General features: G+C 40.1%; 1 protein-coding gene across 1 annotated transcript in view; it reads right to left on the reverse strand.

Moving 5' to 3' along the window:
• The window catches only part of LOC114616490 (growth factor receptor-bound protein 10), a 102,889-nt gene that overhangs the window by 44,127 nt on the left and 33,828 nt on the right, over window positions 1-24,934 (reverse strand). The window contains exon 2 of the mRNA XM_028761942.1: window positions 10,089-10,167. The gene's annotated coding sequence lies outside the window, so the exon portion shown is untranslated. The remainder of the gene's footprint in view (window positions 1-10,088; window positions 10,168-24,934) is intronic.

Here is a 24,934-nt window from a genome sequence, read left to right on the forward strand (position 1 = left end):
TGCTCAGACTTCATACATAGAAGCCTGCTCTAGCCTTATGTTCATAGTCCAGAGCTCACCTGTTCTGGAGGTTTTTGATACTAGCCCCTGTGCACTTAATCCTTGAGAGGAGCAAACCTCTAAGAATCACTTTATCCCCAACCGAGAGCCACTTTCCCTACTTTTTTTCCTCAACTTGCCCAGCATTGCCCACTCAAACATGCCTTATTCCATGACTAGATTGAGGCAAGACAGGCAGGGATGTTGCCCATGATGGCCATCACAGGGCTGGACTCATGCAAGTCAGACTTCAGAATGGCCTCAGGTGCACAGTGGTGACACCAGTGTGGCCAGGGAGAAATGTCATGGGGCATCCTTGAGAAAATCAATTTAAAGTAAAGAAGGAGATACCTGAGTCAGGAGACAAAACAGGAACAGGAAAAACCCTAAGGCAAAGAAGTCTCAGCAAATAGTAAGGATGCTGAAGGGAGTCTGCGACTGTCTTTGTGGGGGAGCCTCTCCAGGTTGTACTGAGAGCACTGACTTGTTAAGGGGGCACAGAAATGCTGTCTGTTTCTTAAATAAGTTACAGTTAGTATGGGGTCCTCTTCCTCAGAAAAGTGAATCTTCACTATAAAAATAATGTTGGGTCACTACTCAGGATAGTGGCAGGAAGCAGTTGTTCAACATGGTCACATTATAAAGGTGTGTGCAAAGCTCTATAGCCAATAGAGCCTCAATAAATAGAACTACAATAAACAGAAAGTTTGTCTACTCTTACAGACACTTGGGGGCCCACAATACCCTGGGGGCAGCTAGTCCCATAGGCTAAAGTCTAGGACAAATCAAAGTTGAAGCTAGATATCTTGGTGGCTGTGCAACTATAAACTATCTCCATTTTCTAAAAACAACAACAACAACAGCAACAAAACAGTAAAAAAAAATGATTAATTGGTTTGTACTTTGGTTTCTATGAGATTTATTTTTAAAACTATGTTTCAGGGAACTGTACAATAATTCCATTTAAAAATAAGGAAAGCTACTTATTTTACTCAATGATTCCATTCATTAAAACTAAAGAACTGGCATCCAGTGTTCAGTAAGTGTCCCATAGTAAAGTGTCCTTCCTTGGGTTTTACAGTATCCTCCCACAGTGTTCAAGGAAGCACCTGGACGTTACTAAGTCTCCTTCCCAGTTCTTTAAGGTGACTTGGAGTCTACACCAAAGACCCGTACAACACAGAAAAGGAATTTTCCACTACTGAAATGTTTCAGCCTGCCAAATGAGAACCAAAGACCTGAACTGCAAATTACATTTTAAAAGCACAGATACAGTCATGCAATTTCTATTTTTACTTTTAGAAGATACCTTGAATGTGTGCGTAATCTACAAAATAACATTCCAAAAGGACCAAAGATAGACTGTATCTTTCAAGTCTTCTTTACCAATTTAAACTGTTTCTCTTCACCCTTCTAATTTCAATTCCTACTTTTTCTATTACATCATAAATCAGAAGAAGCCTGGCTACAAGAAACTACATAAATAACTTGTCACTTTAGAAGGTTCCCATTTTCCATCAACCCGAAAATATTAGTCTAAGAACACTGGACTCCAAAAAGGAAACTCAAGGTTATGGTCCAAAAGCCTGTCACTCATGGGTATTGGGCTCTCAAAGAGTCAATGTTTTAAAACCAAATGTGACACTAAGGTTTATCATCATATTAAATAGAAACACTGTACACTCAAGAACTTAACTCCATAAATTCAAAAATCTATTCACCTATCTAATGCTGCCTCATTCAACACATATTTAAGTGAGTACAAACTACCTATCCAACCTCATTTAAGGTACTGGGACACAGATGTTAATAAAATAGACAAGCTCCATGTCTCTATACTATTCATAAAGCATTTTGTATTTTTAAATGTTTACCACAAAGAGTAATTATTTGAAAAGAATGTTTATCCTGACTTGAATATTATACAATGTATACATGTACTAAAATATCACATAGTACCTATAAATATGTGTAATACTTATGTCAGTTAAAAAAAAAGAAAACCCTGCCACCAAACATAATGAAGACTTACCCAACAAGCATTGGAAAAGGGTTAGAGTGCTAAATATAAAGTAGCAGGGAAGAATATGAAAATTGTTTCTTTTTTTAAACAACTTTTGGAAAAGTAATTCCATCTATAAAGTTAAAACCTGCTCCAGTTTAAGTGACACCTGTCAGGGAGTAGTATGTCTTGTAGGAATGTGAGCATGGACTCCTGACTGAAAGGGGTCGGCTCAAGAAGGGATGTTTTTTTGGTTTCAGCTTAGGGGGAAGTGGGAAGGTACAGCAGGCTTGTATCCTCAGATGAAGGGATTCTTGGCAGAGTGAAGTTCTTAATCTATAAACACACTCCAGAGGCCAGCACTCCTCTCAGCATGGGTCTGCTCAGTGCTTAAGAGAGAGAAGTTGACGCCACCTCTGTTTACAGGCCAGGCAGTTGTAGAAAGGGCACTTGGCTCTCAGAAGAGCCTCGGTGCTAAGGCATCAGAGGCTGAAAGCCATCCCAGGAGAGCCCAGAACCAAAAAGCCCAGGAGACAAAAGCTGGCTTCCAGGACAAAGACTAGACTGCAGTGGCACCAGCACAGCAGGTTAAGACCAGGGTTGGGTAGAATGGAATACCCAGAGCTATCTCCTAATACGCCCTAAGTGCAGGACTACTTGGGATTCTGTGGGTGAAAACATGTTCTTGGAATGTACCTGGAGGTATGAATCGCACTTTCTAGGGCTGGGCTCAGGGAATAGTAGAACTGAGTTCCTGCTAAAGTCTGAATATTTGTAGGTCTTGAAACTCTAGGTACTAGAGCCAACTTCCATGGTGCTGGTGGGTGGGACTTCTGGTAAGTGATCGGGTCAGGAGGGTTTTGTGTTAGAAATAGAATTAGGCACATTTGCCCCTCCAACAAGCTGCAAACACAGCCAGACGGCAGCAATGAGAAAGGTGCTGCATCTGCAGAGGCCTCCATCTTGGACTTCTAGTCTGTAGAGGTGAGTGCAGTCCACCTCTGTTACCTATATACCACCTAAGCTGTGGGACTGGCTTTTAGCAGTCTGAAGGGATTATGACAGTCACTAAGTGAATGCTTGCTCTTTTCATAATAGTTTTTATGTTATGAAAAATAAATACATGACCCTAAGCAGCATGTTCTTAAAGGAGGGATTCAGTAGCAAAGGCTCTCTGAGTCAGAGTGTGACAGACATGTATCCTGATAGACCAAGTTCCATGTAGACCTCATAAATTAGATGCAGATAGGGAAAAATGTTACTTTTTTATTTCTGCCCTTCTCTGAAAGCTTGCAATTAGTAATGACAAGGACAAAACTGAGCTGTCATTTTCTCAGTGCCTACAAGATTCCATGTCTATGTGGCACATGTCACAGGTCAGGCTATTTTTCTAGCTATTTCTAATATTTCTACCAAACCAGTCAAGTCATCATTTCTACTTCTTTTTTCCAGGTCAAGAAATGGGGCCGAGTCATTCAATTACCCCAATGGAGACTAACAAATAAACTATGGTCATTTAAAAGAGAAATGCCTCCTACATGGTCCCCAGATGGTTATACCATTTGGAGAGTAACAGAACCTTTGGGAGGTGCAGCCTTACTGGAGGAATCTCATCACTGGGGCTTTAGGGGTTTATAGCTTCAGCTCACTTTGATCAGCCGGCTTCCTGCTCTGACTGACTAGGCAAAAGAGTGGTGTGAACTGGCAGAGCAAGGCCAAGAATAGCTAAAACTTGAGAAATGGCAAAGGATGACAACTTTTTTTTTTCAGTTTTGCTCCAAATAGGGACCAGGAGGAAGAGTTTGGCTGCTTGCATGACACTAATCGAAGACAAAGGCAAACTCCTCATTGCCTGTTTGTCCCCATCTTCCCTATGAAGATAAATGATCTTAAAAGTGGGAATGAGGGGAGTGGCACAGTTATGGGGATGCCATTGTTCACTGTGCAGAGATGACAGTAGGGATGGAGGCATCTTCTTTGATGCTTTGAAGAAGCCCATGGTCAAAATCTTACTGTGAGCCACAGAAAAATACCAAGAATAAAAAAGGATGGCAAACAGTAGTGGACTCAGATAAGGAACAAGTTCCAACATGGAGGCCAGAAAGAACAGAGGGACAGAAGGTTCAGAGAATGGAGCTTACCAGCCTGGGTTCAAGTCTAACTCAGGCACTCACAAATGGTGTGGTCTGGACATTGCTCCTAAGTCTGGCCTGTTCCCTTCCTATAAGTATGGCCCTAGTAACAATTGTACCTCATAGGACTGCGAGATGGGTCTGATGACCTGAGACATGAATCACAAGTTCTCACTAGCTTCTAGAACTTATTTGTTAGAACAGAGAAGTCACAGAAACATACAAGTAGAAGACAGCCAAGAAATCATGTCAAAGCTAAGACTTTATAATTCCTCATGCTATCTGATACTAGCACAGTCACCATGATGCACAAGTGTCATTATCTGGTATGGCAAGAACTATTTAATTTTTCATAATTCAGAAGGAATGTAGACACTAGAAATTTGGTGGGAAAAGAACTAGAGATGAGTCTCCCACTTTTTAACATCCTGACTCTAACAAAAGTGTTAGGCATTAGAAAAGAAGCGAGGATAATTCTGGCAATTCCACCCTTAAGTATATGTATGCCCATGAGACTTGAAATCTAGAGATTTAGACATTCACATGCTAATGGACACAAGAGTCAAAGGTGGAAGCAAATTAAATAATCATCTCTCTACAGAAGAATGGAGGTCAACATACCAGAATATTATTTAGTAATAAAATATATGAGGCTATAAAATAAGCTAACATAGACAAACCTTAAGCTTCAGAAAGTCAGCACATGAACTAGAGAGCACATAAACTAGATGTTTTAAGAGGAAGGAGGATTTATTGCTTAATTGACTCAGAGTTTCTGCTGGAGTGCTAAGAAAGTCTTGGAAATAGATATTGATGATGGTTGTACAACACTGAATTATACACTCAACATGGCTAGAATGATAAATTTAATTTTATACATTTTTCCATAAGAAAGAGGTTTTTCTTAGAAATTGTTAGAATAGTTTTAAGTATTAGAATATGAGCCATTTTAGAAGTAAACTGTGGCCCTTTCTGTTGGTGCAGCTAAGAAATACATGGAGTGTTTTTAGCAACTGCTACATAAAAATAAGCAGCTTATGTTAGGAATGAGATAACCAAACAGGAACGACAAATCCTCTTTGCCAGAGAGAAGTAAGAGGTCAAGGAAAGGCACAGCTAATCTTTTATTCTATACATTAGGTCCCTTGTACGGAACTGACAACTCTGGGTCCCACAAATTTTTAATCCTACAGTTGGTATCAGAAATTAAGGAAGCAAGAAGGAAAAACATAGTGTCTTGGTCCTAGTCAGCCAAATATCCCAAGAACCTCATATACTGAATGTGGTTCTGGGTGTGGAATGTGGGGACAAGAGGATGGAAGTTTGGGGAAAGCACTAAGAAGGCACCCTGAAGGCTCCTGTGGGGGTTCGTGCTTGCCTGGAGACAAACTGATCCACTTTCTCCCAGGAAGAGAACAGCTTCTGTACCATGCTGCCAGAGAGCTGTACACCCCAGGACTGCTCGCCACAGACTCTCAAGTGCTGTATGTGTGCCAAGAGGGAAGATGAACATTGCACTTGGACACACTTGAAAGAGGGACTGTGACCTTGTATTCCCCGAAACCTCCCTCAGAGCATCGGCTTCCTTGATTCCACTCAGTTGGTTTCCTTAGTTTTTGTGTGAAATGAGTGTCCAGAGTCAGAAGGAAGACAGCACGCTTGATGTTTCTACAAACTGCCTGTACAGACTCTTTGCTGCCTATCTATATGACATTGTCTTTTCTATTCATAAGAACTAAAGTATGTCTCTCTCTCTCTCTCTCTCTCTCTCTCTCTCTCTCTCTCTCTCTCTTGCTTTTTTGACAGAAGAAAATATTACGATGCATGTTACATGCATTCTTGCCCCAACCATCGGAGAGGGGGCTGAAGTACCATTTAGTGTCTTGTATCATTTGGCTTATTTATACAGAAATGCACATATACATGCACTGTTCTGTAGTTACAGAATGTCTTAACCTGAAAGTGTGAAGACACTCACTTCTAGTTTATTCCTGTTATTCAAATAAAGGACAGACTTCTTTCATTTTTTCTTTAATATTGTAACATGTTCTCTATATCCATCCCTAAGTTATGACAATAAACCACCTTGAGTAGTTAGCCCCAACTTGAGTGTAATACTTCTAAAGACTAAACTAAAGAATTTGATTAATTAGTGAGTTATTTAGATTTTAAAGAGTGCTAAAATGTGAAACAGGCCTATAATTGTGGCTTCCAGTACTATTTCAAGTATACTTATAAATATGCTCCGAGTAGGAGAGTTCTTGTGCCTATATCTCTCTGAAACAGTCTGTATAGACAGACAATATGTGTTCCTTCAAAATTTTGTAATATTTATCTGCAAACTCTTTAGGTATTATTGAAGGAAGAGTCTTGATCACTGGTTCCTGTTCCTCTAGAGCTATTTAAGAGTTCTCTGTTTCTGGTGTTAGGTTTCAGCTCAGTGGCAGAGCACTTGCCTAGTATGCCTGGGGCCATAGGGATCCACTATCCAACACCACACATACACAAAGAATTGTCTATTTCAAGAGCACATATGCTTTTAGATGGTTGCAATCATTTATCTATATTTTCACATTCATGGCTCAAAATTTTCTTCTAAAACTCTAAGCTGCTACTAATATGGTTTGCTTTCAAACAAGTCTGTGTGCTGTGATATAACTTTCTAATTATTTGTTAACACAAAAGACTAGCTTTGCTTTCATTGTCTATTGATCTATTTTTATTTCAATGAGTTCCTATTTTAACTTTTGTAATTGTTTTCTTTGAAATTGCTCAGACTTATTCTATATATGCTTTTCTAGCTTCAGTAATCCTTTTCTTTGGAACATAGAAGTTAGGTTCTACACAACACTTGAGCAGTGTGTAGACACACTTTCTCACTGCTGTACCCTCATGTTCACTCCATTCTAAATAACTGGCATTTCCAGCATGATTTCTTGTGTAGGCCATGAGCAAAATAAGGGTTTTAAAGTTTCTACAAATATGTTACGTGCTTTGTTTTGACATTTGATTTAATCATAGTAGGTCAAAGAACGAGGCTTTCATGAAATGGATTGCTTAAAATTTACTGCAACTTTCCATATATGGTCAACTTTTCAAAAAAGTTACACAGGTTTAGAGAAGAATCTAGATCATCTGAAGGGTGAATCTTGAATGTGAGTCTGTGAATACTGTTATGGATATGCTTGGATTTACCCTGCTATCTTGTATGTTCTGTATGACTTCATTTTTCTGTTACTGTCTTATTTTTTTCTTCTTTTTCTATATGGTGTTGATTTTTTAAGAAAAAAATATTCTCACATTTCTTTTTTGCTTAGGAACTATAAATATATATGTTCTTTTAGTAAGTATAATCAACTTTTAGCTGCATTTAATATTTTCAAATGCATAATCAAGTTTACCTTTTCACAAGTCATTCCTCATTTTATTTCTCCTAACTAGATTCTCCTTCAGGTATGACTCATACTCATTAAAGACTTCCAAAATCTGAGTACATGGTACTCACTTTGCCCTGTTTCAACCATTTGCATGGCATTGCACTAACAATACCACACTACCCTCTCTCCACTGCATTGTTTCCTGCTTGCCATGTTCCCCTCAATACTCCTATTCCCCTTTCCTGAAGTAGCACTTTTGATAACCTTTTTCAATAGGAGAAATCAAACCCAGGGAATGTGCCTGATTAGCAAGGGCTCTACCACTCACTTATGTTTCCCTTCATGAATCCTTTCAACAAAGCTTGCCAGTAACTTGTTTTCTAAAGAATTGCTTGGAAAAGTTTCATTGTGCCCTACAAGAAAGGATACGTTGGTATAAAATTCTAGACAGTTACCTTTCTCTCAGTCCTTTGAAACTAAATCAAATTATCTGACATTTGTTGTGCCCAAAGTGGTTATCAGTCTCCTTGTATGTTAGAACATCTATTTCTTCCCTTTAGACCTTCATTGGCTTCATTACTTTGGACTAATCTCTATTTGTTCTTGTTGGTTCTGTGGCTACACTACCAGGCCTTTCTTTGGTTCTCTTTGGTTTTTCTGGTTTTACATGCTATGTGAAGAGGAGGACTAAGGGAAGCCAATGTCACAGGTGTGCTTAAAGGCTACAAGTCTGAGGGAAATAGGCAGTTGAATTTCATATGAAAACATGATCCTTTCCCTTTGAATCCCTTTCAGGTGCTATGACACATCGGAGTTCACTGGCTGCTACCCCGTAAGAGAAGCAAGAACTCACAGGAAGCCAACTCTACCTACTGTCTATGAGTAGTTGAGAGTAGAATGTATAAAGGCAGAATGGACGAAGGATAAGAGAGGAGCTCTTGAGAATTCCAGATAAGGCCTGGAATATCTCAACTTCAATGAGATCATTTGTCAGTGGTAGGCTGTCCTGAGTTAAAATTCAAACCTGTCCTAACAAACATGTCCTCTTTTATTTATATTATATTTATATCTTATATCTATATCTTATATCAAACATACTATACTTATTATTTGAAAATGTTCTGAAGTATGAACCTGTGTTGTCTACCACAGACAATGCCTCTTTTATGAGCTGCCTAATGCTTGAGAAAACACTTATTTGATTACATGGTATACCTCAGCATTTATTTTTTGCTAAATGTCATTTTCTTTTTCAAGAAACAATTAAAAATATATGATTACTTTAACTCCTACCAGCTCAAAACTCTGTGACTTCTTGGACTTACACTTACCAGCAGCCCAACAATGGGCCATGTGCCCATTCCTCCAGTTTCATGACAGGATCAGATTCTTTATTCTTGATGAAAGTTTCCATTTATTAGATCTAATTTAGCAAATTAATTTCATATTCATTTAGAGACATTTCCTTCCTCTGCACAGTGATGCTCTTAAAAATCCAACAGTATAGAAGGAATGAAAAAAAGGAAGAGAGACTATATCTCTCATCCAAATAGTATATACATGCAAAACTAGCATAGCTGAAAACACGAAAAGGCCCAAATGCACTGGATTTTGCTGTGGAGTTACTCGATAGAAAACTCAGCAGTTCCCAGGGTAAAAGGACCCGAAAGTAAAAGAGAGGATCTCCTGGAGAGGGACTTCAATAGGCAATGGCAAGTTGTCTTTATGCAGAATCCAGTGAGAGCTGAATCCCAGATAACTCACACAAAATAGAATTTAACCTTTGACTCAATGAAGTTTGCTCATTCAGAGAAAATATATAGGGCTGGAGAGATGGCTCAGTGGTTAAGAGCAGTGCCTGTTCTTCCAGGGATCCTGAGTTCAATTCTCAGCAACCACATGGTAGCTCATGACCATCTACAATGGGATCTGATGCCCTCTTCTGTTATGAAGGCATACAAATAGAACACTCATATATATATATATATATATAATATATATATATATATATATTATATGTTATATATTATATATTATATATAAATGTTTATATATGTAGTAAATAAGTCTTAAAAAAAGAAAATATATAGTTCTACGTATGTTAGATCTTTTGAATTTAAGAGAAAATGAAGATGCTAGAGTTTTACTCTATTAATGCCAGGAATATACAACTGGGTTTCTGTATCCCTAGGATTTACAATTACAGGTTCAACCAAGCACAGATCAGAAACACTTGGAAAAATTCCAATCGTATTAAACACACAGGTTTCTTTCTGTGTCACTGCCTCCTTAAACAACACAGTGTGACAGGTGTTCCAACAACGTCATACTTTATCAGGAAAGATAAGCATTGTCGCAGTGATGTGCAGTGCACGGGAGGATGAGCACAGGTTTTGGGTTTAGTACACTTTGTAATAAAGATTCAGTCACCTTCATATATATATTTTTTTTATCTATAGGGGATCCTGGAATCTCATGGATACATACCAAAGATAACTATGAAGTTTTCGAGTAGTTGCAAAGTTAGTCTGTTCTTACCTGGTTGGCTTCTTGGTTGTGGCGAAAACCCAGACTTAGCTAGGTTTTCGGATTTGGACGTTGACTGCCCCACTTTGTCCTAAAAAAAAAAAAAAAAAGAAACAGAGTGAAGGGAGGCATCACATCTGCCTGGCTCCTCGTGCTCAGTCCTTTTTCCCCTTCCAATTTCTTCTTCTTCTTTAAATATATAGTTTTAAGTGACAGTTGAAAAAGTGCTATGGAAGGCAAACCAATCGTGGCAAATTGTAATCTGTTGTCAAGGGAGTTAGAAGCTGTTTTAGAATTCCCAGAAGAGTAATTAAAAAGGACAGCTGTCGACTGCTCAGTTCAGGCAATGAATGTCAATAATCAACACTCTGTGGAGCACACACTCTTTCTAGAACTGCTAGTACCCAACACTGGCCTTCCTGGGCCAGAAACATCTGGAGAGGGATCATAAGGAGCTCTTTGTGCAGGACAGGGAACTTAGTGGCTGAGTGAGGGCAACATCTTAGGCAAAAATTAAAACAGAACATATAGAATTCTAAAGAAGTATTTTCATAGAAACACCTCAAGATGGTGACAGAAATGTGAAAATATGGGTAGAAATATGCTACTTCATATCTGTATGCTTACAAAAAAAGAGCAGTGATTAACTCTTGGTAGTCAGATGTCAACAATCTCTTATAACTCTGTAAAATCTGTGAACATTTTGAAAACACATGTACCACTTCTGTAATTAGAAAGGTTTTGAACTGTGCCAAAGCACAGAATGTTCATTTAAGTCTAATTAATATATAGTCACAAGCAGGGCACAGATTCCATTTTGATTGCAGTGGGATCATATTCAAATAGATTCAACACAAACGAACAGTATCTGAGGTGAAAAGTGCACTGAACATATCCAACCGACTCTACATTGCACATGAGACATGGAGCACTACAGAGGACTTCTTGTTTCTCTTGACCCAGAGGCTCATATCCACTACCCAGCATAGCAAGACAGCACCATACAACACAACATTAGTCCAGGAAATGATCCAAATTTAAAATTCAAACTGTGCTGAATGCATATTGCTTTTACACAATGATAATGTCAAAACCTTATTAAGCAAAACAATCATTGATTGAGGGAAGATCACCTACAAGTAATTAATAGCAACCTTGTACCTATCTATTGTTCCCAGTATGCCAAGCTGCTATAGCATGAGATTCTGTTAGTGTCCAAGAATATTTTAGAATATACAGGTGGCTTTTGAAATGATTAGGCGGCAGAAACGCTTCAGTCTGTAATCCTATGGACTATGAACAAACACAAAACCCATCATTATTTATCCAATTGGCAGGAAGTCATTACTCATAACAGAAAATGGAGCACTGCAAGGGTTTCTGAGTTTCTTGGGACTTGACCACAGGTATCAAGTTGCTTATAGGACTGTAGCAACTCCAACAATATGAATAGGAAAGGGGATGAAAAACAGAGAAGTCATACTGCCCTCATTTTCCTAAATCTCTGTAAGTTACTCTTTGATCTTTGCTTACACATATTTCTTCATTGAACTAGAGCAGAACTTATGTTTTAAATATGAAGTTTGCCACTCTATTAAACTCACTGAACATATCTCAGTAATGTATCTTAAAGTAAGCATGGTACGCTTGAGTTCTTGCTTAGGCTGGGGTGCAATTTCACAGACTGACCATTTGCTTTCATCTTTAGAATTGTTTTTTCTTTCTATTGAGAAAAAAAAAAATTAGGTCCTCTTGAATTTTACTTTAAGTTTCTTTCTGACTCGATGAACTACTCTTGTATATATCTGATATTTATTTTGGTGATCCGTAGGAAGAGAGAGATTTCATAGATATCACCCAACCAATTTGCATTTGCTAGTTTTCCAATACTGTATCAAACAACCAAGATAACACTTATCATGAGAAAAGGTTTAATTTGACTCCATTTTAAAGGTTCTGTCCACAACTGGTTGGCCTTATGGCTTCTGGACACCTAGAGATGCCAGGTGGAAACAGCAGGGAGTCCATGGTGACCTGATCACCTCACAGTCAAGACTTTCAAGAAAGTGGAAAAAGAGAGCCAGAGACAAAGAAGCAGCTCCCCTGAAGGGCAGGTCCCCATCATCTCTCCCTAAGCATGACCTCCGGAAGGTTCCACCACCTTCCAATGGTGCCACCTAGAAGAGCAAACTCTTAACAAGAGCTTTCGGGCAACAAATCACTTACAAACTAGGTTGCCATGCACATATTAAGTCTTGCTTGCACTTGCACACCCACACACAAAACACACACACACACACACACACACACACACACACACACACACATCCTTCTCCACTCCCTACTCATCAGTTCAGCACATCTGTCTGTTTTTGGGCTGACAGCCTGCATTTTCCATTCACACAGCCTGCCAACAGGTTTTATCATCAGCACAGTATTTCCTTTCTCACTTATTTTACATGAACATCTTAGTCATTTTCTTCCAAGCAGATTTCTGAGCCAGGAAAGATTTAATACAGATTTAGAAAAAAGTCATAGAGCACATAGCTTCATTCATACAGGTTGTATGTCTGACAGTGGCTATACTATACAACCCAGGTATGCAGGGACCTCAAGCAGTTAGCTTTGCATAACTACACTCTAGGATGTTTGTGTTATGATAAAGTTGCCAAAGAATACATTTCTCAAAATGTATCCATAGCATGGCTTTAATTTTAATATTTACTTGAAATGCTAAAATGTCTCATCTGAAATACATCCTTGGATGAGTAGTATCACTAATGGAAATACTGCTATCGGACCACTACCTTGGAAGTAGTTCACAAGAACACTGGGAAGCATATACGAAGATATACAAACCCATCACTTCCAGGAGCTGAAGAGACTGGGTTCTAGCGGCCCAGATCTGATACAGTTGTACTTAAATATATCCCCTCACCACAGACATGGCCCTGTCTGACAGCACCTGGCTACATCATTTGAGCACTCAGGTCTGAGACCCTCTCATGTACGCAGCACAGCACTTCCCCTGAGAAACCTCAGAAATCATAAGCATACTGCGCTACGTGGACGCAACTACTTAAAAGACAAGTGGCTTGCAGACAGAACTAAGGCAAATAGTATAAAGTAGATTTAGAAATACAGCATGCCCAGTTAAATCTGTGGTTCAGACAGAAAATTATTTGGTATAAGTATGTAACCAAATACTACATGTACTTACTGTAAACTGTAAGTTATCTATAGCGTCCTGGGGCATTTTCTATTTCATCTGGCAACACTCATGATGTCTCAAGCAACTGTTTAAATGTGAGGTAATCATGAAATCTCACTAAGAATTGCATGTGTTTGTAAAATCCCAGATGAAAAAAGACATCTTTTAAAATTCAAAATTCTGTTTCCATGAGAAGTCACGAAAACTTAACTCAAGGACAGTGAGCCTTAGCTGAAATGCCTGAGACATTAAAAAATATTTTGAAGTATGTATGGCCAGATAGATAGATCTTAGTGATACAATTCAAGTCAAAACACGAATTTAGTTATGTGTCAGATACACTTTTTCCTCATAGTAAACATATGCTGTACTTTTATTAATTGTATACAGTGGCAGGGTGCAGATTTTCCAATTGTGGTCTCATTTTTTTTACAGTTCATATTTCAGGTTTTTCAATTAGAAACAGTAAACCTGTGTATTTAAAATTATGGCATTTGTAAAATGAAATCAAACCCCCAAAGACAGAGGAGTAAAGTTACCTACTGAGTGTGGCATTGACACCCACAAGGTCAAGAGCAAATGTCTGCCCGCCATTCTGAGGCAAACAGTGCACACTGCCAGGAGCAAGGGAATGAACAGTGAGGCCAGACTAAAGGTTTCCTCTTCAGGTTAGTTTCTGTTTATCTGTATGTCTGCTTCTTGTACTCCTGGCCTCCACCAAGATAGAACTGGGCAAGGGAGAGAGAGGGTGGCCTGTGGGCACAGTCTGCCTAACTGGAAGCCCTGAGCAGGAGCTTGAGAGGAAAGCTGGGATTCTTCTTTGACGGACAGGCTAACAGTAAATACTTTTTAGGCTATCCTTCTTAATTACTATGCTGTCTGCCTCCAGAAAAAGATGGGAGGGTTGGGAGTGTGTTTCAGAATTTCTTTACCTGAAGCTCTACAGGGTTTCTTAATTAATGCTGGACCCTGTCAGATTCATGTGGTTTTTGGAAATACTTAGTAAAAATCTGACCAGCTAAGGACATCCAAATACAAACTAGTCTTCATGAAAAAGGAACAAGAAATGCCCACCTTCTCTTGGGTGGCCCAATCTGGGAGACTACACTAAATGGTGGAGCGGGACTCATGCAAAAGCCTGAAATCGGTGAAAAAGGACAGTGAAGATGGTCAGCTCCACTCTGACTCTGGGTTAGGACATCAAGACTGCCTGGGCTGCACCATTAGATCCCTGAACCTTTAGCTTCACAAAATGGTGGCCAGTGGAGCAAGGTAAGCCAAGGAGAAACAAAAGCTGGGAGGAGGCTTGATGGTCTCAGGTTTCATAAGCCATATATTAGTGTGCTGTGTGAAGGCCCCTTTGGAATTCTTGCTGGCCAAAGGCTGGCGCTCAGCTGCTGGTCTCCTGACTATTCTCAGTTACTCCCAGCAACTCTCTTCCTTCTGTCCCCAGCACACTGCTGAGACCCTAGCCTAGTGAACAGACAGTTTCTGCCATTCTACTATTCTACTATTCTTCCAATCTACTGATCAGAACCCAGTGTTTTAAAGCACGGGGAAGTGACTTGGGGAAGAAGGGCAAGTAGCAGAGGTGGATGTAGGGCCCAGCTCAAAGGAAAGGCCAGTACCTGCTGTGTACTGACTGTCACCTATGCACTAGCTGTCATCCTACAATCACTGTATCTACTTTCCCTACAGTAACAGACAACTTGGTGAAAGCTGCAGTAATGGCGCTCTAATTCCTCTTCTGGTAAGATGTACAGAATCAGTTGCCTCAATGGCTACAATGCTCACCACAATGATCTGGAGCCATGCTTTTGTCCCACATGGCCCTGATTATTTAGATGACACACACTTTATAACTATGTAAAGGCAAAGGAAAGGAGAGCAAAGACTGACATCAACCGGGCATGAAGTCTGGGCCAGAATAGTTTCCAAGAGCCCACAGGAGAGAAGTAAAGCTCAGCATGCCAGCTGTCTCTATCAAGGAGGGAGGGCACTACTTTTTAATCTGTAATGGTGTGGATTACACTTTTTGCTCATAATTCTATTTATATAAGCTGCTGAGTCTAACATGAAAATGTTTGGGCCATTTCTGGCTAGACTTCAAAAAATGTGTCTTATCTATGAATATATGTGTATATATGAATAGATATGTGTTAAGATGTGTGGGTGTGTACATGCATGTGTGCTCAAGTTCTCACTTAGATCTATCTACTAACCTAACTATTATAACATCTTAAAGGCACAGAACAGCCCTAGTACTCAACATTTGGCATTTCTTCAACATAACTACCTCCAAAGGAGGCTATTTTTGACAGCATCAGCAAAAGCAATTTTCAGTGGCTTAACTTTAGCACCCGTTCTGCTGTGTTAGACATACAGATATCAATTCAGTTATTCATAGTAGAGTTTGACGATGTTTCATAGTTTCAAACATCTACACTGAGATGTTACATAGCGTATGCTTCCTCTGTTGTACGTGTACAATCCAGTGGGTGTTGGTATCAAGACAGAGAGTACAACCCTCACCATGTTCTAATTTTAGAATATTTCCATCACTCTCCAAAGAAACCTCATGTCCAGAGCCTGTCAATCTTGACAAATGGTTTTCCCAAAATAAAATGTCTTTGCCAAGTCAGTTTTATTCCCGGTTTTAGATCTGGTATTCCCACATCAAGGAGGTGGCTTGGCCTTAAGGTTAAGGATACCGGCTCTAGAATTTCTGCAGATGAGCAGCTACATGACTTCAGGGAAGACTCCACAACCTCAAGGGCTTCTGGGGAGATTTAGTGTGATCATGCCCATAACAGCCCCTCAAAGCATATGTTAGCTGCTGCTTTCACTACAACCATTGCTGTACCGCCATCTCTTCTAAACAACCTCCATCACCAGTTCATTACACATCTTCCCCCATCTCCTCTACCAGCACCACCTTGACCATCATTTCTCCTCCATGACTCCTCCATTTACTCCCTGATCAGTGTTTCTTCTTCCAGTGTCTCCTCTACTCTATCATATCACTCATCTACCTCCCTTCCTTCACCTCCACCTCTTTTCTCACTTTTACTTCTACCATTTCTACTAATGCTCTTCTTCTTGCACCATTTCCATCTGCTTGCTCTTCTAGCATTATTTCTAGCTCCTGCTGTCTACTAGCATTGCTACACTTTAAGCTTCCACTGTAACTCCCAATGAACCCCACTGCCACTATGAGTTTAAGCACCTTCAATCCACCATTGCTATGACTTTCCCTCTCTACCTAACATCATCTCCAGCACCCTCAACCTTTAATAAACCATTTCCCTTGTGAAAATACAACTGAAGAGGACACTAGATCTTGCACCTTTAATTACATAACTGAATTAAAATATATTTTGTTTCTGATCTCATGAAATTCTTGCCCCATGATTTAAAGTTTTGGAAAGGGGGAAATGCCAGGTTTTAATCTCTGAATATTTCTCCCTATCTCTTTCCTCTCCCCTGTCACTAAGAATTACTATATATAATGAGTTCCAGGGATCCTTGTAGAGTAAGACTAAAAGGTCACATAGAGGCCCAGACCTTTGGGACTGAAGAATCACCTAGAATATACACTCATAGACATAAAATAAGTAAGGACCAAGGCACTAATTAATAAAAGGACAGTACGGCATGTTAACAAATGTAGAGCTCAAACATGAAAAGAAAACACTGAACATTCTGGTCCTCTAGCTATAGGGACAACCCCCAAGCATCTCAGAGTTTCAACTGCCTTGTGTCTAAAATAGAAATCACCACAAAGGTGGTGCCATCAAAATGAACCTACATTCTTCAGTTCCAAGCCTTGTATGTACACTCTTGATTCTATAACCCCTGTAACATCTATACTAAAGCCAAATCCCCAAACATACAATTAGAACATTAAACTGGATGGAATTGCCTTCACAGTAGAGTACCTGGCACATAACAGGCATACCATATGCCTATACTCTGCCCCTAGTTTAGTATAAGGAAGGTATGCAGCCCTTCCTTGAACTTGCTAAACAATAATCTCAGAACTTGGAAAGGCCTCTCACTGTCCTGGCTGACCGGGAAAAGGCCTCAGGGTTTAATGTGATGTAATCCTTGGTAGTGGTTCTTCCTCATCTCTAAGTCCCTGTAGAGGGCAGAGGGCCAAGGGTAAATGGCAGCTCATGGCCAAGAACCCAGAGGCGGAATGAGGTTGGCCCAGAGCTTACCTGGACCAGGTGTGATTGTTCTTCAGAGGGTAGGTATGTGTTGGAGCATGCTTAAGTTCAAGGTGACGATGGTTCGAGATGATACTTCCTTAAGATCTGATGTGGTTTGAATATGAACCATCCCATCCTACCCCTGGGCTCACGTGTTTGGATTCCTGTTCATTAGCTCACGGCTCTCTCTGGGAAGGTTATGGAACCTTTAGGAAAATAGAGACTTGATGGAGGAAGTATGTCACTGGAGGCAGGCCTTGGTGTTCAAAAGCTCATTCCACTTCCTATCTTTTCTCTCTCTGCTTCTTGTCTATGGATACAATGTAGCCTTTCTGCTTCCTGCCTACCAGGCAGACTCATGCTCCTGCCACCATGCCTTCCCTGCCTGCAGTGCTGGGCTGTGCCCCTTTGAACTGTAAACCACACAACTATTTCTCTCATAAACTGTTTTTGTCAGGGCATTTTATCAAAGCAACAGAAAGGAACTGATATAAAATCTATTTTGTCTTCGAATAAAGCATGAGCCTTATATAAAAAGGGGTATAGATGCCAAATCTCAGGGCTTTGATCAGAGAGTGTCTTCTCTGTAAGACAAGCCAGGTTGCCTTCATAGTAGGAATGATGATTGAGTTCTTCATTGTGGGCCATAAGAAGTTCACCTCATCCTTTATATAGGAAAAAAAAATCCTATTGTGGTATGAATCAAATGTTTGTAAATGACCAATGTGGCAAAACAAATACCATGAGTTAACACTTCACTTCATAGACTATTTTCTCACATGGAAAACAGGACCAGTAAATTCCCTTTCAGTTCTAAGACAGTACTTGTACATTTTATACAAATATTCCCAATACTCTATTCTTAGAGCCATGGTTAAAATAGTATTGAGCTGGGTACTGTAGAGCATGCCTACCCATTTCAATGCTGAAGAGGCTCAGGCAGGATCACAAGTTCAAAGCTAGCCTAGGATACAAAGTGGGATTCTGTCTCAAAAAAATCCTAGGAAGGTATGAACAATGACGTAAGCCCTATCAGTTATCACTGACTTTTCAAGCTGTTTAATGGCCCATTAGAGGAAAGCAGTGGAGACTAACCCAAGCTTGAGTCCTACACTGCTTCCTACCTTCCTGACATCTGGTATGATTGAAGGGAGCTGCCTTTACTTTCTTCATCAACATACTTTACAGTTGGATTATCAGTCCACACCAACCCAGGATGAGCTAGAAGTTGACATCTTTACATCAACTTGTTCTGGCTCAGTACATCCTGAAAAGCTAGGAACCCCAGTTTCATTTGTAGACAAATTTGGACAGTAACACTAATAAATATTCTTATTCCAGAGGGGTTGCTAGGAAGACATTGAGTTGAGAGATAAACAGCCCAGTCACAAAACACAGGGCAGCTTCTTGGGCCATCCTGGAGGAGATGGCTTCCTTTTCTATCGTAGCCTAATATGGGCTGGGGGAGAGGTGATATTGGGCAAGGGGCCAAGGGGAAAATCATGGAGGACTTCACTGTTCTTTTTAATAAGCCGTACATACTCTTCCATGCCTGAATAGCAGTTATAAATGGCAACAGCCTGGCTATTCATAGGGCCACTCCAGCTTAACAGACAGCAAGGAGGAAGAGCCAGCTGGCCTCCATCACAGTGGCCCAGCTGCCAGGCTGTGTGCTTCTAATACTGTCAACAAATGAAATGACACTTGCAAGAGAAGATGGAGGACTATGGGAGTGAATGTATGCACATATAGATGTGGTGTGTACGTGTTTGTGTGTTTGTGTGTGTGTTACACTTAAACTATTCAGACACAGGTCATCGGTAGCTACCATAAGCTCTTACCTTTCCTACTATTAAAGTTGCAAAACATTTCTCTTCCTAGAGACTTTCCCCCAAATTAAAAATTGATTCTCTCCCAGGACATCAATGGCACTGTCACTTACCTGCTTACCTGTTATCAGCTATACTTGAAATGTCTTCCTCCTCCATTCAAGGCTCCTTTTTAAAGAATGGGGTTCAAATGTTAATGAGTCCCTAGCTCCATTTGTTGACCTTATTCTGAGACCAGAATGTGAAAGGACCTTTGAAGAGTGACATTAAGGCCATGGACAAGTTTTCAGCTGATAGCATCCCAAGCTGCACAAGATGGAACAGTTGAGAACAAATGAGGCCACATCTTAATTCCATAGTACTCTGCTTCCTATGCCATTCTGGAGGGGTAACAATGAGAGCTCTGTCTGCTCAAACATTTCCTACCCAAGACACCAAGTGCTAGGATGCAAATTGTGGTGGGAATTTCCAAAGTAAAATCCAGTGGTTTACACAACTGATACCCTAAGGATGTGATTTGACACATCTCCTTTAAAAAGACCTACTGAATAAAGCGATCCTTGATGTTATTAGTGACCTTTCCAATGGTCACTAAGCTGGAAATCATAATTACCTCTAGACCCTTTCTAACCAAATACTTATCTTACTTTCTAAATATTTTCTAAATACTTTCAAGGACATTTTGTTTCTTTCTTGTTAATATAATACAAAAGATGAGGTGTGGTGTGGAGTAAAGGATGGAGGGAAACCCCCAGCCATTTTCTCATGCTCAGCACATGACTATTTAACGTGTTCTGGGGAAACTGTCAATGTCTGCATTGACAAACAGGGCTGTGAAGCCAAAGTGGAGCCTTTTGTTAGAGTACAAGAACTCATCAACGAGGCAAGGGCTGTGTAGAAGCCTTGCTGAAACCACACCCTAAACATGAAACTCAGAAAGCACTACATGTTCAGGGAGAGAAAAGAGTACAATAAGCATGAAGGGATTCACAGCTGCAGTTTAAAGGCCCCATGTGACTGTGGTATGGAAACATACAAATGTAACTGAAACTGTTACTACCTTAAAGTCCAAACATCTAAATAGGAAATTAAATAGTCTCCTTTAGTAAAATAAATAATTTAAGGTCCCTCTTAAAATGTATTATTTTTAAATAAACAGTGGCAACTGCCTAATTTTTTGTCTATCGATATATAATGATTGTCTATTTAAAACATACCATTTTTGTTTGTTTGGTTATCCAAAGCACCCGAAGCACTTACAGTAATTACCAGGCATTCCCCACCCCTTCTGCATCTGAGTAAGTAAGGATGTTTCACAGCACCCGAACCCGAGCAAGTGAGATTGTCAAAATAAACTAAAATAAACACATGCTTCATCCAGGTGCCAAAGAAGAAGGGATGCCCCAATTCACTGAAGTGTCACAAACCGTTAACACAGATGCCATGTGTATTGCTTGCCACAGTTGAAGAATTACAGCACAGTAAAGGTACCCAACCAGGAATCTATTTTAAACTTTCTCGGAATACAGAAATCACTGCAGGCCTCTGTGCCCAGCCGACTCTGCCCATTGCCAAGAGCCAGCCACTACCCACCTTCCTGAGCTGGGTACAGGCCTAGGCTGGGGCCCCCACAGTGCAGAGCCCAGGCTGGTTGCAGACAGGGCTCAATGTGTACATGCAGAAGGAGGAACCTGCCAGGATTCCTGTCCACGTCCTCAATAGATTATTTTTAATTCTTTTTACCCATCTGAGGTAAAGACAGATCCCAGAGGATTAACTTGTTTCTCTAGATTCTCTGACATTCACCATGATATAGGCTCAAAGGCTACATTCTGTCCCTGTGAAGATGGAAAAATATACATATCCCTCAAATATCAAGAGTCTGATCCAAAGACTAATGGAAAGACTTTTTGTATGTTGGCAATAAAGGACATTCTTACAAAATTTACTTTATGGCAAAGGCAGTATGGAGAGCAGAGTTCTTGACAGGATAGTTCATTTTGACAAGAGAAGTGAAAAGCTCTCTTGGTTCAAGGCTCTTGACATTTCAAAGTTACTGACAATGAGTTTTTTTGTATTTAAAGAATTTCCTAGGCTCACTGTGTGTTGAGTGAACTGCACACTCCTTTTCTGACCATCAGCTCCATCCATCATGTTTTGGTCTTTCATATTTCACATTCTTCTGCAACTCATCACAACACCCTCAAATGCTTGGGAGATCCCTTCCTGAGTCTCTCATAGTATGCTGGGCCTATCTTCTTCCTTAGGAGGCATCTCTCACATCCCCTGCCCAGACAGCCTACCCTCTGCCAGATTATCCTTACTGTAGTTTTTTATGATTATTATCACTGTTCATAATTGTGTCATTTGTCAGTTGTTCCATGTCTACCTCTTCCACTAGGATTTGTGAACCTACTTATTTGTCTAGTGAGGTACAAGTTGGCAACCTGACCCCCGAAATGTGTTTAGTACATGGATGATACTCAGTATCAGCTTATAACCTTTGATTAGCTTCTAAGATGTGGTCATCTTGACACTGAGTAACCTCTAAGCATTTCCGGATGCCTACGACAACTATCACACTGTTGACTACTTTAACAGAGGAACAGGGAAGGTCTTTGATTTTGCCGAGACAAGAGAATATAAATTTCCAAATTTTAAAGTTGAGTCTAGGCCTTCTATGTGAGACGAGTTAGCCCCTGCCTGTTATTGCCCTGCCTACTACTTAATCACTACCTCCATAATTTAAGCAGAAAGCAGGACCATTAGATGGATACAATAATTTTGAAGCTTCTGTATGGATAAAAAATTCACCTATCGAGTGACTCATTGACTGAATTATATATCTGATCCAAGCCACAGTTATTAGTGAACACAGCTAGAATTAGAAAATTATTTGTATGTTGAAGATTTTTAAGAAGAAATTTTTTTCTCTATAAAACCCTGGAGATTTATCTAATTGCTGTAATTGCAGATTGCTCAAGACTGGAACCCACTGTAAATCATCCTGTTTTCTGAGAAATTCTGGAACTGTCATCTAATTTTCCAGGAACACTAAATACATACTGCCAAGTCTTGATGCTGGATTTTTATAAGAGTAGACAGTGCCTTCAAAAGCCACTGAACAGCATTGAACACGTCCTTAAAGTATGACAGAGGAGAGCAGAGAATAGTCGGCGTTGGTGCGTTCCTGGTGTCCTGGCTCCTGGGGAAGCAGCCTTGGGCACAGCAGCATCAAGGACAAACACCCAGCAAGTCTACAAAGTAAGGCATTGATTGGAGTCTGTGCCGCTGCCATTTCTGTATGTACCAGCAGGAAATGGAAAACGCCGGGGGAGGTGATTGAAAAGTAAGAGAGTCTTTGTGTCTTTACTCTTCCCTGGGCCATTATTTGGCCTCAAAGTCTATCCTGTACCCAGCTGACAATGACATTAGTAAAATAACTTAGAGAACCTCTCCCTTGGGATATGGTCCTCTGAGTTCTATGCTGTGTTCTCTTGGGGAGAAGGAATGAAGGGCCACACAGCATGCAGGGGGAAAGGCTGTAGTATGAGCCTAAACAAGCCAAAGCTAACTGGCTACATGACAATTAGGCCTGTGACCCATGGATGTAGCACAGAGCTTCAATCAGCCACAGCCTCTTTAAGAACAAGGAGACCAGTATGTATGAAGCAGAGGGAACTGGATTTCTACACAAGACCTCACCCGCTAAACAGACTCGTAGGCTGCCACCAACCTTCACAGTTGGCTACAGTTTTCATCTTCTTTTCTGGCATGTAACTAATTTTGGCTTCACATCAGATTCAATAATTAGAATGAATAGTATTCCTAATCTTCAGCTTTTTCTACAGATTTGCTCCACTTGGAGAGCAAAAAGATGAAAAAGATTTTACTCTGCAGCCATGGCACTGAAGGCAAATAATTATTACTGTAGCTAAAGAGAGACTTCAGAGACTAAGGGAGAAGAAAGATACATTCAAAGAAGTATGAAAACATGGTTAAGGCCAGTACATGTGAAAAGACTTCAAAACCAAGGTGGTGAGATGAAGGCCCAAGAGAGATGGTGCAAGTGCTTCAAATGATATGAGTACTGATAATCATAAATCAAGAGTTCCTGCTCAAATCTAAAGAGCCAAGGACCAACCCTCAAGACTCTATCCACACACATAGTTAAAGCAAACATTGGAACTAAAGTCTGTCTCAGAACTTGAAGGACATTGTAGATGAAATCTTTCTAGTAGCTCAGGGAGAGAAGCTGGAGAAATGGAGGAAATAAAGATTAATTTCCCCCCTAAAATTCTACCTTAGGCCTCTGGGAAGAAAAAGAGCCATGCTGTGGAAAGGAACTCATCTGAGACAGGCAGCTGACAACTGAGCCGAGCAGCCATCTTTTAATAAACCATGTGTCTCTTTTCCATCTCTCCTTCCTTGCCTTGAAGACTCATGTCTCCAACTGAATGTCCTAATGTGTGCCAGCATTCCAGCGGGCCATTTGTAGTTTTTGAAGAGGGGAGGTAAAAACACCCAGTTCATTTGAATACCTAATTTTGGGAATCAATGCACACATTTATACTCTGAAAGAACTGTCAGAAAGAGATGCAGTGATTCTTTGCAGGAAAGCAAGGGCTTGGACCAAGGTTTTCTGTACTGTGGGGCCTTCTACTTGCCTCTAATGCTCCCTTGGTAATCTGCTAGCATAGGAAATGGCAGATAAAGCAGAAAGTATTCTGGCAGCCAGTTAAAGCCAGTGGTTCCTTGTGTCTTCTTTAAATTGTATTTACTACACTGTGGAACCTGAAGTAAAGAACAACCATGAAAAGTCATGCATACTCCTCCTCCTCAAATAAGTCACTGCTCATATTTGGTTCATTTGCAGCATACCAGCATGTGTAACTAGTGACTTCACGTGCAGGTATGGACACAATGCCTGTTCAAAGAATGCTAGCTTTTCTTTCTGAAGCCACCAAGAATAGAACCTGGAGATTTCTATGTAGCTAGCAGTGTGATATCCAGAAGAGTGAGGGAGAGATCAGATCTGTTAATTTTACTATTTCATAGCTCTCAGTGGATATTAAACCTGACATATCCATTCAGTGCTATACCTTGAAGTACACAGTACCTGATACTGCATACAAATTGGGAAAATATTTACAAATACTCTGTTTGGCATTAATAGCCAAGGCACAAGAAGGATTCCTTTGTGGCAGCATGGAAAATTAAAGACTCAGAAACAGACTTTGCTTAAGGAATGCATGAAACTACATTCCGTATCATTAGTGATTAGGGAAAGAAAACCAAAACTATACTGGGATACTAACACATACACGCACATGCACACAGACAGAGGAGGGAGAAAATCTACCAAATGTTGTTGAGGATGTGGACAAATTAGAGCCTTTCTGCACTGTGAGTGTAAATGTAAAATGCTGGGGTTGTTGTTGCTTGTCATCCTACAAAAAGCAAAACCTTGAATTAATATATTATATAGAGTATTATACCATGTTCATAGACACTGAAGAAATGTCTTATAAGTCTAGAAATTTATAGCTGATTAGTATGCTTAAATGCTACCAGGCTTTCTCGTTAATACATGTAGAATAACTATAG

The sequence above is a fragment of the Grammomys surdaster genome, unplaced genomic scaffold (genome assembly GCF_004785775.1).
Source record: "Grammomys surdaster isolate TR1022 unplaced genomic scaffold, NIH_TR_1.0 332314, whole genome shotgun sequence".
NCBI classification, from domain to species: Eukaryota; Metazoa; Chordata; class Mammalia; order Rodentia; family Muridae; genus Grammomys; species Grammomys surdaster.